Source organism: Phalangium opilio, unplaced genomic scaffold (genome assembly GCF_054372755.1).
Source record: "Phalangium opilio isolate 3A_F unplaced genomic scaffold, DU_Popi_V2 ptg000014l_1, whole genome shotgun sequence".
Lineage (NCBI taxonomy): Eukaryota > Metazoa > Arthropoda > Arachnida > Opiliones > Phalangiidae > Phalangium > Phalangium opilio.
In genome coordinates, this window is record NW_028324149.1 from 3,961,042 (window position 1) to 3,977,948 (window position 16,907).

At 36.4% G+C, this 16,907-nt stretch overlaps 2 long non-coding RNA genes across 2 annotated transcripts in view; both read right to left on the reverse strand.

Moving 5' to 3' along the window:
* LOC149705200 (uncharacterized) overlaps positions 1-16,907 on the reverse strand; it is a 116,004-nt gene that overhangs the window by 1,354 nt on the left and 97,743 nt on the right. Inside the window, exon 3 of the long non-coding RNA XR_016381559.1 lies at positions 45-305. This is a non-coding gene — a long non-coding RNA (uncharacterized LOC149705200). The remainder of the gene's footprint in view (positions 1-44; positions 306-16,907) is intronic.
* Positions 4,510-8,916, reverse strand: LOC149705201 (uncharacterized). The gene is made up of 2 exons (XR_016381554.1): positions 8,401-8,916; positions 4,510-8,310 (listed from the first exon to the last, which is right to left on the reverse strand). It is a non-coding gene; the product is annotated as an uncharacterized LOC149705201 (long non-coding RNA).

Genomic DNA, 16,907 nt, shown 5'->3' on the forward strand with positions numbered 1-16,907 from the left:
GCTAGCTGGATGACTTAGGATTATTGAAAGACTTTCACACATACCGTACTAGGCTTAACCTTTCGCGTTGATTTCAACGTTCTAATGGACATTCAATGGCGGAGAGCTTAGAGTCACGTCCCACCGTCGGCGTAAAACGTGGCTTTCCATCCAATACTGCCTTCGAAAGTCAGGATTACGAGGAGCTGATCAAGGAACGATGTTGACTGGTCGCCGGCGCAGAGAAAAAAGAAACCTGGACAAGTGGCGTCCGAGTTTTATCGTATATTCTGTCGTTGGGGGCGCTTCGAAGTGTGACGTGGGCGCTAATTCAAATTAGAGAACACACCGTTAGGCCTATATAATATTATAGACAGCGCCTCTAGCGGCAAATTTCTTCGTGTATTAGATGTCAGTAAATACGTAACTACGTATACAGCGCCCCTAGCGGCAAATTTATTCATGTTTTAGATGTCAGTAAATACGTAACTACGTATACAGCGCCCCTAGCGGCAATTTATGAACTATCTATTGCTTACACGAATGTCAAGCAGAATTTTATCATGTTTTAGAAGTCAGTAAATACGTAACTACGTATACAGCGCCCCTAGCGGCAATTTATGGACTATCTATTGCTTCCACGAATGTCTGGCAGAATTTTATCATGTTTTTAGATGTCAGTAAATACGTAACTACGTACACAGCGCCCCTAGCGGCAAATGTGTGAATGATTAATAATCCGTTCATAACTAGTAAAATAATAACAACCCGTAGCCCCTAAGTTACCCACAATCCCAATCCCGTTTAAAAACGAGTTTTTACCGCATCCATTTTAAATCACCAATGAATCTCTATCCTTTTTAAAAGCGTTAATAAAAATCAGCAATAAAAGAAAATTTTCATTAGTGAATAGCCCCTCGACGCGCTGCCTTTTACAGTGCTAAAGTGATTACCGGGAACCTTAAATTAACCCATATTCCCAATCCTTTTTAATCTAATTAATGCATTTTAAAATCCTATATATGCCTGCTGTAACTTAATTGACAAGAAAAGGAATAAGAAATGAGATACATTAAATCGACGAACAATTTATTTATTCTATAGTACATTTATGAAGTATAAACAAAAGTATATAGATATAAAAACAAAAAGTAAACTTCGTTGAAACTTGCTCGCGGCGTGTGATATGAGAAGCCCTCTTTTATCACTGAATGGCGTCGATCACGTCCCCTCTGCTTGGCACTGGAAAGAAGACGTGAATAGGCTCATAATGCGGCAGATTTTTCTTTGAAATTAGAAAAGTTCATTTTTAACTTATTATCGACATAAACACTATAATACTTGGAATGCTTTAGTTAGCACAGAAACTACAATAAAACACAAAAACTACAATAAAAACAAACAGAAACTGCAATAAAACGCACAGAAACTACAATAAAACAAAAAAACTACAATAAAACAAAAAAACTACAATAAAACACACAGAAACTACAATAAAACACACAGAAACTACAATAAAACACACAAAAACTACACAATAAAACGCACAGAATCTACAATAAAACACAGAAACTACAATAAAACGCACAGAATCTACAATAAAACACTCAAAACTACAATAAAACGCACAAAAACTACAATAAAACACACAGAAACAACATTAAAACACACAGAAACTGCAATAAAACGCACAAAAAATACAATAAAACGCACAGAATCTACAATAAAACGCACAGAATGTACAATAAAACACACAGAAACTACAATAAACCGCACAGAATCTACAATAAAACACTCAAAACTACAATAAAACACACAAAAACTACAATAAAACACACAGAAACTACAATAAAACACACAAAAACTACAATAAAACGCACAAAAACTACAATAAAACACACAGAAACAATATTAAAACACACAGAAACTGCAATAAAACGCTCAAAAAATACAATAAAACGCACAGAATCTACAATAAAACGCACAGAATGTACAATAAAACACTCAAAACTACAATAAAACACACAAAAACTACAATAAAACAGACAGAAACTACAATAAAACACACAGAAACTGCAATAAAACGCTCAAAAAATACAATAAAACGCACAGAAACTACAATAAAACGCACAGAATCTACAATAAAACACTCAAAACTACAATAAAACACACAAAAACTACAATAAAACAGACAGAAACTACAATAAAACACACAAAAACTACAATAAAACGCACAAAAACTACAATAAAACGCCCAGAATCTACAATAAAACACTCAAAACTACAATAATATGCTAATTAGGTTGATTTTCATTAGATTTCAAGATCACGCGCCTTTTAGCGCGTTCAGTTCTGTCAATAATGTAACGATGTTTCACATTTTAGTAGATTTTTATGATGGTTTTCATTGGGCTTGCGCTGTGATTGACGAAAAAAGACCTTCAAGCTCCTTTCTTCTATCAAAGAGAGTATAGGGGAGGAGTGGAAAGAGGGGCAAAACTTGTCTCGCTTTTCTACCGCGCATCTTCAATGCGCAGTACCGAGGCATTTCCGTTTGAGACATTAAATGGTATCGTAGGTGGCGCTATTGAGCCGGAAACTCCCTCGTACCGCTAGCCTTGCCGCTAGTATAATTTAAGCGAGACATAACTATTTACGCTTGTGGAGCGGGGGAGCTTCCACTCCTCCCTTATATTCTCTTTGCTTCTATACTCTATAGCTCTTGCAGCTTGATCGAGTAGGCTATAGTAATTGGCGGCACTTTCAAGTTTTTCAAGTCAGATTGATTGAAGAGGAGGGGTTGTGTCCAATTCCAGCGCCATAGTCAGGGCCGGAAATTAAAAAATAATTCTTATAGGACACGTGTCCAGTGACCCATGTTTGATTATGAAATTTATAGGGCATTCAACGGGAATGTGCAAAAATAGGGTCGCATCTGCAGTCAAGCTATCATTTTATTGGACAATGTCCAGTGTCCCGCGCTTATTTCCGGACCTGGCAAAGGCACTATAAAGACTATATTACATAGACTAGCTAAAACAGATTAAAACTAACAGATTTTCAGAAGGGCTTCCCTTAATAAACCCCACCCTAAAAAGGGTGATTGTTTAGTTTAATATTACAATGGAATCTGTAATAATAAGGATTCCTTGTGTCGCCTCTATACTTTTTGTACTATTAATTTTTTCAGTAATCTTACTGCTAATTGCGGTGAAAAGACGATACAATATATTGTAATAGAAGTAACTATACGGAGGCCATAAAAGAAATGACGATTCTTCACCGCAAATAGCAGTAAAATTACTGAAAAAAATAATAGTACCAAAAAGTATAGAGACGACACAAGGAATCCTTTTGTTCCAATTACCATTGCAATATTAAACGAAAAAATCACCCTTTTTGGGGTTAGCTTCCCATTGAATAAGCATTGCATTTTTTCCGGTTTTTAAGGGAAATATGCAAATTTTAGTCTAAAAAAGAAATTGAGGTAAATAATTACAGCCAATGCGTAAGGTATTTTAGTTAGTCTATGTAATATAGTCTTTATAGTGCCTTTACCACTAAATGAATGAAATAAAAATCATAACGATGTTTTTGATTGCAAATAAGCTAGTAAAAGTTGTAATTAGTTCCGCTGGAGGCTCGCAGATGGCGCTGTCACGTTTTGATAAACGTACTTGATGAAAACAATGTTATTTCCGTCATTTACCGTACATAAAATCAGAGTGAATAGCCCCACGATGCCCTTAACCTAAACAGTGATAAAATTGTAAAATCTCGGGGAATAGAAGAACAGATAGTTATAGCGAGTATCCCCTCGATGAGTTTATAACATAGACTTACGATGATGCACACCTATCACGTCTTATAAATTTCTAGCCTGGGCTTAAGCCGACGCGTACTTATCGCGTCTTATAAATTTCTAACATGGACTTACGCCCTTAACCTTTAGAAAGAGAAATTTCAGTGTAAGTGGTTATGCCCTCGATGGGCTACCCTTAGCGATGCTAAAATGATCACGCGGGTAACTCTCAATTAACTTTCTAACATAAACTAAAACTTAACCTTCACTTTGACCAAATCGCTTAGCGCGTGAATATGAAATTATTATTTACGTGACCTACCGAGATTGAACTTAATACACCTTGAACTTTAATTCAAGAACTTAAATACGTTTAGGCCTATTATATTTAAAAGAATCACTCGCGTTTTACCGAGAGTCTATTGAAAAATAAGGAAGCTGGTTCCGCTTAACGCCAATGAAATTTGACAAAAAATAAAAATTGCGTATTTTGAAGTTATTGAACCATAACCTACGGTTAGGAATTATTTTTAATATAATTAAGCGTAACTGGAGGAAGTTGACGGTGGAGAATTCTCGCCCCTGATTGGTTAGTCAAGGGGTTTACCCAACATACGTAAATTTAACACGGTATTACGTCAAAACCTCGCGTCAGATATATTTTGATTTTGTCTTGATGGTTCTATTCTTTTTTTAAATCACTACCATCCCAAAGTTAATTCGAATAATTTGCTATTTATTTACGATGGTTTTCGATGTATATTTATTTTCTTACAATGGTCAGTGCTGGTCATAGATGGTAAGATTAAGCTATTACGTCGCGTGCACGTGCAGTATGTACACGCATTTGTTGTTAAAAAAGAACCAAAGTTAGTCAATTTTAATTACAAATTTTTTCCAAGTTAAGTTACATACACTTACAGTAGTTCTGTAAATACGCAAGAAGAAAATTCTAGAGAAAATTCTTTACTTCTTCTTATACGTTTTTCAGTGGAATTTTCTATCAATTTTAGTTTCTTTTAAAACCTTGATCCCTCGGAGATGCTCTATCATCTTTAGTAACAAATTATTACCAATTTATATAAGTTATCTATTTTTAATTTGGTGGGTTTTTTTTTAACGATAATGGGCACTTTTGACGTCAATATCGAACTTGAACAGGATACGTTCGTTATATTGGCGTTTCTTTAGAAATGTAAAAGGGCCAATAATCATGCCCATGGTCAATGCTAAGACCATTCTTCATTCAAAACTCATAATCGTTTGAGGAAAGCGGAAAGGTCGCCTACTAAAAAAACCCCCTCTTGGAGAAAATTTAAGCGAGATAAGATTTCCGAGAGATAATCACGAAGAAGAGGCACGTGTCCTTACTAAAATTAAATCACACGTGAACTGTGAATTTCATCAAAAATACTCTTATTTGCATCGTTTAAGATATTTAAAGTTCTGAAAACATAACATACCTTAAAAATAAAGGCCTTTTTCTCAATACGAAAAGAATTAAATATTAAAACTAAAATAAATGATTTCTTATTACAAAATAATTAGTACATTTAATTAGCCTTAAAAATAATCAAGGACTATTGAGCTATCCGACATTGCTTTAGTGGCGTCTGCTAAATCGAACCTCTCTCACCCTGTGAGAATTAAGCCAATCCCATTACTCAAGTAGGGCTAAGTGGTTCGATTTAGCAGACGCCACTAGAGCAATGGCGGATGGCGCGGAAGTCCTCGGTGTTTAAGACTAATTTTAAGGTATAATGTTACGTTACTGAACCTTTTCTTTAAATTTTATTTTTTCCAAATGCCCAATAGACAAATTCGTTTATTACAAACTGAGAAACCAGAACACACAGGGGCGAGGCCGCCTTTGGGGTATTCTGTTCCTCTCGCCAAGAAGCTCCACCAGACGGAGCCCGAGTTCACTACACACCAACTCACACTGCCCCTTTTTGAGAGAGTTCAGAGGATACCCCAATGGTGGACTCACCCCGGTGTGTTCTGCGTTTCTTAGTTAGGAGCTAACAGCTGGCTAGGGGGAAGAGATAGTCTGACGTCAGCAGCCCCCCCCCTCTGGTTGGCATTTTTGCGCGTAGCATACTGTTTCCAACCCTCCGTTAGGGGGGATGAAACTCCAGTAAGAGATAGAACAGGGTATGACGTTTCAGGGTCAGAACTGTTAGCTCCCTATTTGTCTCTATACCTGAATTGACCTAATATAACCTTTGAAAAATGTAACTACCCTTTTGAGCACTTAGCAACTAGCAACTGTGTCGCATCGGATGATGTTTCAGATTAACCACCTTATTGCGTGATAGGCCCGATATTACAGATTGCAAGTCGCCTTTTGATTTAATATCTATAAAAGTTTCGAGTGTTTGTAATGATCGTCGCAATCTGTAAACACATCGAACGATATAATTCGCGGACGACAGCGATCATCGTCTACAATGTCATTCTGTTGAATTAGACCATTACCACCACCTCCCCAAATCACGCGTTGTCACAGTGTTCAACTAGATTTTAACGGATTTTTATCTGTCTGTCTGAGATAACGCTGCCAAGTTTCGGTTTTTCTTTTAGATAATGAAGGATTTCGAGTGGAAGTAAATCGGCGTTTAGTCGCTAAGGGAGAAAAATCATTAGAAAAAGAGAGAAAGGTTGAAGAAAAATATGGGAGGATTAATTAACATATGACCATTAATTAAATATTTTCCAGTAGGGTATAAATATCACAGAAATAAGTAATTAAGCGCTTTCAATTTAACCCGCGTTATTTTCCAAGATTCCACACCTACATATTTAGTTTAACCATAAGTTTATAAGATATATTCTTTCCATAAGTATGACACATACAAGTTATGTAATGCTAGAGACTAATAACAGCTCGACCTAGTTCTAGCAGAACGACAAGCGAGAATTGAATTGACTACACCCGGTGGTCAATTTTGCAGGGCCTCCATCTAGTCCTATTTAGTCTGTACTAAACGGCCTTTAACAGCAGCGTCTCACCACTAGGCGTCGCCTTACCTCGAATCTATGACCTACCTCATTCATTTCTTGACAAGCTCCAGTTTCTAAGTTACCAGTGACAAACTTATGGTGGTAACATGTCTTATGAACTTATGGTTTAACCTCCGTAACTCTCCATAGTGAACAACACTATAGCGTGCTGAAAACATTAGAACCCTTCTACACGTAGTGGGAACAAGGCGTGTTCATACCTTAGACGCTTAAAAATTTCAAATCCCCAACGTGCACGTTTTACCTCGGCGAGTAACCCTGAACTCTCTCTGAGTTTGAACGCGTACAAAACTATATAATTTAAAATGGTTTTTCCAACAAAATACTACCATTCATAACCCAGGCGGCGGATTCACTGAAAAAAACCTTACGACTACAACCACGATTACAACTACACTACGAAATCGTAGTTTGAAAACCTCTTGACATACAACGTGGCTCGGGTTCTAGCTGTTGTATAAACCTTTATCCTGACGTCTAAATGCCTTGTCTGGCTGCTGCAATGTTCGTCTAGAAAGCTGAAAATGTCACACTCAACAAAAGTTACGTTTTTGTCAAAAAATTTAAAACATAAGGGGGGGAAACCATTCTAAAAGAGAGACTTAAAATTATTCTGAAAAACTAAGTTTTTGAACTCTTAATTTATCATTGTTTTTTCTTATAATAATCTAAGCCTGTGACCATAAGTTTATAAGGTATATTCTATAAGTATGACGCTTCCTATACTTCGTAATGCTAGAGACTTACAGCTCGAGCTAGTTCAAGAACGACGGAAGCGAGAATTGCATTACTACACTCTGTGGTTAATTTTGCAGGACTTCCATCTTAGTCTGCATTACTAAGCCTTTGACAGCAGCGCCTGACCAGGCCTCCTTTGCTTTACCTCGAATCTATGACATAACGTCACTTCTTGACAAGCAGCCTCTCAGTAAACAATGACAAACTTATCTTATGAACTTGCGCTGTGACTTACTTACTGGTGGGTCCCTTTACAATGCATTGAGGGTAGGGCCTATGATTAGCATGTACTGTACAGATCTGGTGAAAGACGATTATTATCTATGCGTGAAACCGCAAGAAGGGAAACGTAGGAGTTATTTATAAAACATCTTATCTCAAACAGCCGCGATTATTTATAATTAGAATTTTACTCTCTATCCGATTGCTTGAAATAGCACGTGTTCTCTTAATGAATCAAGAGTAAATCAATAGTAGGAGTAGATAAACATCCTCCGTCAGTGACTGAAGAGAATATCTCGGCTCAACTTGACAATATTGGTGTTTCCAAGGTTGGCCGAATCCTTTCTTAAACAAGAGACCCAAATTTAATTCCCAACTTTTGAAAAGGCTTTATTACTTACTCCTAGTTAATCTACTCTTGGTTATTACTAATGGATATTTGAGTGGTTTATTTTGACTATTGAGATTTGAGCCGAAATTAAAATACACCAACTCGGAAATGAGAGTTCACGTGGTCTACGGCTCAATTGGCTGTTTGTCGATTACTGAAATAAATATCAGGAACGTGATTTTATCTCAGGGCAGGATTTAGAGGCGTGAAGGCCCACGTGGGACCACGAAGAAGTGGATTTTACCTAATCGGGGGTCAGGACTCGGGGATATAGTACTACGACTGTCCGGCCCCATTCTATATTATCAGAAGGGGATAATAGGAGAAGGATGACACTCTGTATCCTCTTAATGCTTTAGTTATGTAACGTCATTCTTCCCAGGCTCACCCTTTTAGTTTGCTTTCCCGCTCATCAAACTACAAATGGGCATCGCACCGTAAGGTGAATTTTATAGATGTTTGGCACTAAATCCCCAGCAATCATCCCATAAACCTCGTCTTGACGTGGGACAAAAATGCACAAGCGCGTCTTGCCAAATATTTAAACGCTAATAGAGTAATGATGAGGGAACTATTTATCGTGTATGTGATTCGGTTTAGTAACCTTGCTCTAAATGATCCGATGTTGGGAAGAGTGACGTTACACTTACCCCGCTTTGTGGTACACTTCTCTCGAAGAGAAGTATTATATACTTCTGATATTATACAAAAACGAGTTTTGCTTCGCAGTCCTTAAAAACCTGCATTTATACACAATCCGCGACACTTTTTCAAACCCACAAAGGGCCAGAAACTAGAAATTATTTTATGTATTGCAATTTGAAATGAACTTTAATCGTTATGAGAAATTTGCTTTTAATTGCGTAGTTGAAACATTTGTTATGATTAGAAATTTTACAACAAAAACGGGTATAAATGCGGCGTTTCGAGATAAAGGGAGCTTAGATTTTCACGTATGAAATTATATAGAATCTGTTCCCGTAAAAACTTATGCATATCAAATAATTAAGGCGAAAAAATACAAAATGAGCTTTTAGCATTTTGATTTTCCAGGGTGGAAGAGATAAAAACACTTATTTCAAGTAAAATGTCGCTTTACTACTCCTAAAATGAGGTCCCTCATTCTGATTTATGGCTTTAAAAGCAGTGTCGTATTTCTGACATTTATCATATATTCAGAAAAGGTGTTCATATGTGTGTTGTTACATCTTGTGTAAGTTTTAAACTTCAATTCGAACTCGAGTCAAAATCGTCCTCAATTTAGCTCTTTAGTCCGAAACGCCGCATTTATACCCGTTTTGTTGTAAAATTTCTAATCATAACAAATGTTTGAACTACGCAATTAGAAGCAAATTTCTCATAACGATTAAAGTTCATTTCAAATTGCAATACATATAATAATTTCTAGTTTCTGGCCCTTTGTGGGTTTGAAAAAGTGTCGCGGATTGTGTATAAATGCAGTTTTTAAGGACTGCGAAGCAAAACTCGTTTTTGTATAATATCTGTCCCTTTATGGGGAGAAACGTTATTTGGGAATAAATTTAATAATAACAATAAATAAAAAAATTAATGCTAAAATATACAAGCACAAGCACCAGTACAAGCACTTATACAAGCACAAGCACCAGTACAAGCACTTATACAAGCACAAGCACCAGTACAAGCACTTATACAAGCACAAGCACCAGTACAAGCACTTATACAAACACAAGCACCAGTACAAGCACTTATACAAGCACAAGCACCAGTACAAGCACTTATACAAGCACAAGCACCTATACAAGCACAATCACCAGTACAAGCACCTATACAAGCACAAGCACCAGTACAAGCACCTATACAAGCACAAGCACCAGTACAAGCACCTATACAAGCACAAGCACCAGTACAAGCACTTATACAAGCACAAGCACCAGTACAAGCACTTATACAAGCACAAGCACCAGTACAAGCACTTATACAAGCACAAGCACCAGTACAAGCACTTATACAAACACAAGCACCAGTACAAGCACTTATACAAGCACAAGCACCAGTACAAGCACTTATACAAGCACAAGCACCTATACAAGCACAATCACCAGTACAAGCACCTATACAAGCACAAGCACCAGTACAAGCACCTATACAAGCACAAGCACCAGTACAAGCACCTATACAAGCACAAGCACCAGTACAAGCACTTATACAAGCACAAGCACCAGTACAAGCACTTATACAAGCACAAGCACCAGTACAAGCACTTATACAAGCACAAGCACCAGTACTAGCACCTATACAAGCACAAGCACCAGTACAAGCACCTATACAAGCACAAGCACCAGTACAAGCACCTATTCAAGCACAAGCACCAGTACAAGCACTTATACAAGCACAAGCACTTATACAAGCACAAGCACCAGTACAAGCACTTATACAAGCACAAGCACCAGTACAAGCACTTATACAAGCACAAGCACCAGTACAAGCACTTATACAAGCACAAGCACCAGTACAAGCACTTATACAAGCACAAGCACCAGTACAAGCACTTATACAAGCACAAGCACCAGTACAAGCACTTATACAAGCACAAGCACCAGTACAAGCACTTATACAAGCACAAGCACCAGTACAAGCACTTATACAAGCACAAGCACCAGTACAAGCACTTATACAAGCACAAGCACCAGTACAAGCACTTATACAAGCACAAGCACCAGTACAAGCACTTGCTTGTATAAGTGTGCTTGTATAAGTGCTTGCATTGGTGCTTGTATAAGTGCTTGTATAAGTGCTTGTATTGGTGCTTGTATAAGTGCTTGTACTGGTGCTTGTGCTTGTATAAGTGCTTGTACTGGTGCTTGTGCTTGTATAAGTGCTTGTACTGGTGCTTGTATAAGTGCTTGTACTGGTGCTTGTGCTTGTATAAGTGCTTGTACTGGTGCTTGTGCTTGTATAAGTGCTTGTACTGGTGCTTGTGCTTGTATAAGTGCTTGTACTGGTGCTTGTGCTTGTATAAATGCTTGTACTGGTGCTTGTGCTTGTATATTTTAGCATTAATTTTTTTATTTATTGTTATTATTAAATTTATTCCCAAATAACGTTTCTCCCCATAAAGGGACAGATATTATACAAAAACGAGTTTTGCTTCGCAGTCCTTAAAAACTGCATTTATACACAATCCGCGACACTTTTTCAAACCCACAAAGTAGTCTGGAGGATAGCTGAAATAATCGTGCACTTTTTCAAGAAAGCATGAAACTTGGTATAAAGTTAGTTTGAAGTATATTAAGTCAATTAAAGATTGGAGGCATTCCGTATCTCTGTTGTGACAGCCGTGACAAGCCGTCAAAGCGGCCGTGAAATTGTAAACTCACCTAACATCATTTTAGGTAGCACCCCTCGAGATACACAGCCTTCGAGCTATAGAGAAAATGTAGGGGTCGTGTATAAAGCAAAAATCTTTCGGATTCGTAGGAGCTCAGTAAGGAATGAAAGAAATTTTCAATAGAAAATCAAACTACGCGCTACAAAATGAAAAAAATTACTTAATTTTTAACTGCTATTATTGAACATTTTAAAATAACAATTTGGCAACATAATTAAAGGCATAATTTCGTATAAGCACAACTCCAAGTATCACCTGTTACTATTATTAATAAAAATATTTAACCATAAATATTATTAGAGTTGTAAACATTTTTTTAATCATTCATGTGTAAATGTGTATGTGTAAATGTGTATGGTTTAAATGTATTCCAATGATTTTCATAGCAGTAAACACAATAGGAAAAAAGTTACTTCCAATAAAATAAACCCTCCTTACACATGAAAGCCAACCGCTCTCTTAGAATTATTGAACATTTTAAAGTAACAGTTTCGCACCATAATTAGTCATAATTTCGCACCATAATTAGAGTCATAATTTCGCAACATAATTAGAGTAATTAATTTCGCAACATAATTAGAGTCATAATTTCGCAACATAATTAGAGTCATAATTTCGCAACATAATTAGAGTCATAATTTCGCAACATAATTAGAGTCATAATTTCGCAACATAATTAGAGTCATAATTTCGCAACATAATTAGTGGGGTGGCGTAGCGGTTAGCGCTTTCGCCTCGCAGCAAGAGGATCCCGGGTTCGATCCCGGACTGTGGCACCGGGTGAAAATCTGGGAACAAATCCTTCTGCGTAGAGTTTGCAAGTTCTCTCCCCACTTGTTAAAAGGAGTTTTCCTCCGCGGTCTAACCCGGTTTCTCCTTTCCATCAAAACTTGCTGAGGTTAACGGTAATAGTTAGTATAGGGCGCTGTAGGTTAGCTGTGGCATAGGGGCTAGCCACCACCCCTCTATGCATCGTAAAGGGGCCCACCTGTAAATAAGTCGCGAGTTGACTTAGTGTGGACATCCCTTCCTAGACCAAGCTTAGATTATTATTATTATTAATTAGAGCCATAATTTCGCAACATAATTAAAGTGATAATTTCGTAACATAATTAGAGTCATAATTTCGCAACATAATTAGAGTCATAATTTCGCAACATAATTTGAGTCATAATTTCGCAACATAATTAGAGTCATAATTTCGCAACATAATTAGAGTCATAATTTCGCAACATAATTAGAGTCATAATTTCGCAACATAATTAGAGTCATAATTTCGCAACATAATTAGAGTCATAATTTCGCAACATGATTAGAGTCATAATTTCGCAACATGATTAGAGTCATAATTTCGCAACATGATTAGAGTCATAATTTCGCAACATGATTAGAGTCATAATTTTGCAACATAATTAGAGTTTTTAATCATTCATGTGTAAAATCCTCTATGGTTTAAATGTATTCCAAAATTTATAAACAAATTATGTTTAAAGATAGAGAAGTCTATGGCTCTTTAAATAATTAGCGCTTCACAACTCTAGGCACCCTCCACATTTACAAAGCGCAGTGCACGGTAGATTCGCTTTCTGATATTTACAATTACCTCGACAGCCTTTGACGCAACCGCACTTAATTATTTCTCTGCACACATCACCTGCTGGCGGCAAGGCCATCCAACAAACAAGGTTCATACTCAAATAACCCATTTTGGCTTTATATTTTGTTCCATCCGACAGGTACCTGCCCCCAAATATGGCCCGCTTGGTAAGTCAGTTTTTCAGTGGTATTTTTTACATAAGAAGCAAATTTCCTAGTTTATCTTGGTTTCTTCGTTTCCTTTTAAATTTAGAGAATCGTCTTTCACTAACACGAACCTGTTCATAATTAAGCCGAAGTATAATTTAACTTGGATTTAACTACCGTAAGCGATCTTTATGACGGGAACTAAAATATAATTTTATAAAAGAAAAATTCCGGTAACTTAACGTGAACCACGCTCTGCACTAAACAACTATGATATGAAGTCCTAATATTTTTTGTCATGCAAAAGATCACTAAAACCCAGTAAATAACCCAAAAAACCAGAAAAAATTCCATTCTATCACCACAATACCAAAATTTGCCATGAATTTTCAGATCTTTACAACTTAACAAGCATAAATTAGCAGTATTGGGATACCGAATTTCTGAATGCCTGTATCATAAAAATATTTTTCAGTCTTTAAAATGTGAAGAATAATTAAAATATTCTCAAATTATTACTTAAAATGTTGACAGTTGTTTATTCTTAAATGTTGCGAAATTGTTACTTTAAAATGTTCAATAATTCTAAGAGAGCGGTAGCTCTCTTAGATAAGACTTCATATTGGCTTTCATGTATAAGGAGGGTTTCTTTTATTGGACGTAACTTTTTTCCTATTGTGTTTACTGCTATGAAAATGGAATTCATTTAAACCATAGAGGGTTTTACATATGAATGATTAAAAAAAAGTTGTTTACAACTCTAATAATATTTATGGTTAACTATTTTTATTAATAATAGTAACAGGTGTTACTTGGAGTTGTGCTTATACGAAATTATGCCTTTAATTATGTTGCCAAATTGTTATTTTAAAATGTTCAATAATAGCAGTTAAGAATTAAGTAATTTTTTCATTTTGTAGCGCGTGGTTTGATTTTCTATTGAAAATTTCTTTCATTCCTTACTGAGCTCCTACGAATCGGAGAGATTTTTGCTTTATACACGACCCCTACATTTTCTCTATAGCTCGAAGGCTGCGTATCTCGAGGGGTGCTACCTAAAATGATGTTAGGTGAGTTTACAATTTCACGGCCGCTTTGACGGCTTGTCACGGCTGTCACAACAGAGATACGGAATGCCTCCAATCTTTAATTGACTTAATATACTTCAAACTAACTTTATACCAAGTTTCATGCTTTCTTGAAAAAGTGCATGATTTTATTAAAAATCGACAGTTATCCTCCAGACTAAAGGGCCAGAAACTAGAAATTATTATATGTATTGCAATTTGAAATGAACTTTAATCGTTATGAGAAATTTGCTTCTAATTGCGTAGTTCAAACATTTGTTATGATTAGAAATTTTACAACAAAACGGGTATAAATGCGGCGTTTCGGACTAAAGAGCTAAATTGAGGACGACTGGTGCAAGTGCTTGTACTGGTGCTTGTGCTTGTATAAGTGCTTGTACTGGTGCTTGTGCTTGTATAAGTGCTTGTACTGGTGCTTGAACTGGTGCTTTGTGCTTGTGCCAAGTTAACCTTACACTACGAGAAATGAGATACTATACCTTTTCAGCCTTTGCTAGACCTGTAAAGTTAGGCTGTGAAAAAAGTGTACCCCTTTGGTCGCGAAACCTTGGGTCTAACTCGCAAAAATATTTCCACCTCATAATGTTAAGCTCCATAGAGTTTAACATTACGATTTCGGATTGAGTATACGGGATTTTCTGTTTATACTCAATTTCTTGCGCGACAAAGAAGTATTTTTCAAACCAAAGCATGTTCATAAAAAATATGGATAATGGAAAACGTTTGAAATTTAGTTTGGGAAACTACTTATCGTTATCACGTTGCTTATGTTTTTATTTGTCATCGGATCATCGTTCGATTTAATACATTATATAATCTGTCACCTAGCGCCGAACTAAATTTCCTGGCAGAAGCGGCAGACGCCGGGTTCCGCCTTCGATTGCATCCAATTGTTTAATTCGGCCGATTGTTATCTCTAGAACAGACAATTTAGAAATGGAAACAACTTGATACATCATCTGATTCTGAGAATAGTCCATTTGAGCCACACGTGAACGGGATGAGACAATAAGGCGCCGTGTAAGCTTATTATAAATCACGTGATCGTATCGTTTTCCAATCATTTTGAAAAGCGCAGCGCGTGATTGGTATAATTTCTGTGTCACTCTCTAGTCACAATTTCCGGTGCCTGAGTATATCACGCCATGATTAAAACCCCAATACGCGATTTACAGGATTATAAAAACTCATACAAAACGATATTTATGGTGGGCCCGCTCTTATCTGAAAATTAAAACTTACCCCGATTGCAGTTGATATAGTATCGTTATATTTGAAGAAAGCGACTCAGCAACTGAGCCTACTTGCGCTCTGCTGCTGGTTACCACGTGTTCCCTTCCTTATTTCCTAAGTTATTTAGTTTAATTTGAAAATTTGTTATTTAATTTCCTTTCATTAACAATTAGATTCCTAATTTCATTTAATTTCAAATTAGATTCCTTAATTTCCAAATAGATTCCTTAATTTCCAATTAGATTCCTTTAATTTCCAATAAAATCCCTTAAATTTCCAATTAGAGTCCTTAATTTCCAATTAGATCCCTTAATTTTCAATTAAATCCTTTAATTTCCAATTGAATCCCTTAATTTTCAATTAAATCCTTTAATTTCCAATTAAATCCCTTAAATTTCCAATTAAATCCCTTAACTTCCAATTAGATCCCTTAATTTCCAATTAGAATTTGCTTATATTTGAAACTAAGTTAGTTAATTTGTTTAAGTATCCAACCCCACAGTTATGCTTGCTGAAGGGAAGTATCCAACCCCACGGCGGTTTCTGTTTGCTATTTCAAAATTGACAGAAAAAATCTACGTCAGAGAGAGTATTTTCCAGAACGTGTAGATCTATTATGCTAGGAATGTAATCTCAAAAGACGTAGAACTTAAACATCGAAGAAAAACCCGGGCAATTCCCAAAAATTACTGGGGGCAAGGAGGACAACAAGAGCCACTCTGCACAGCTAGCCACAGGTGGGAAGATTAGAATTTCCACCTGCAATTGTCAACTGGACTGGGGTTTGACGTCCCCTTACAAAGATAAATCACCTTTGATCCCTTTGGGAGTGTAGCCCCTAAAAATTCCCTTTCAAATAAGAAAGTTTGGCCACCAATTTCCAAAAATGGCTTTCGCGTCTTTTGTCAGATAAAAGATACCAAAGATAAAGATGCTAAAAGTATTTGTTGAACTTACCATAGATACGTCAAATATATTCAAAGAGGGGTCAAAGGTTAATCCGTAGCGTTTTGAACTAGGGAAGCTCATCTCATTGAGAAACCGGTTCTTTCCGCTCTGATCGAATGGTTTTGCCTCAATCGTTAAATTAAAGATAGTTTCGAGTTACAATTATTATCTTTAATCTGTAAAATCGAACTTGAAAGTACTCGTACGCCAAGTGATGTGAACTTCGAAATATAAATTTCCTTTTTAAGTATCATCTTGCTGGGGAAATTTTGAAATTTAAAACAAAGAAAGTCCATAGCAATCAACACGACCATTTATGACATTTTGAAATTTTTTGAAAAGATATTTTTGGGATCATCCAAGTTGCAA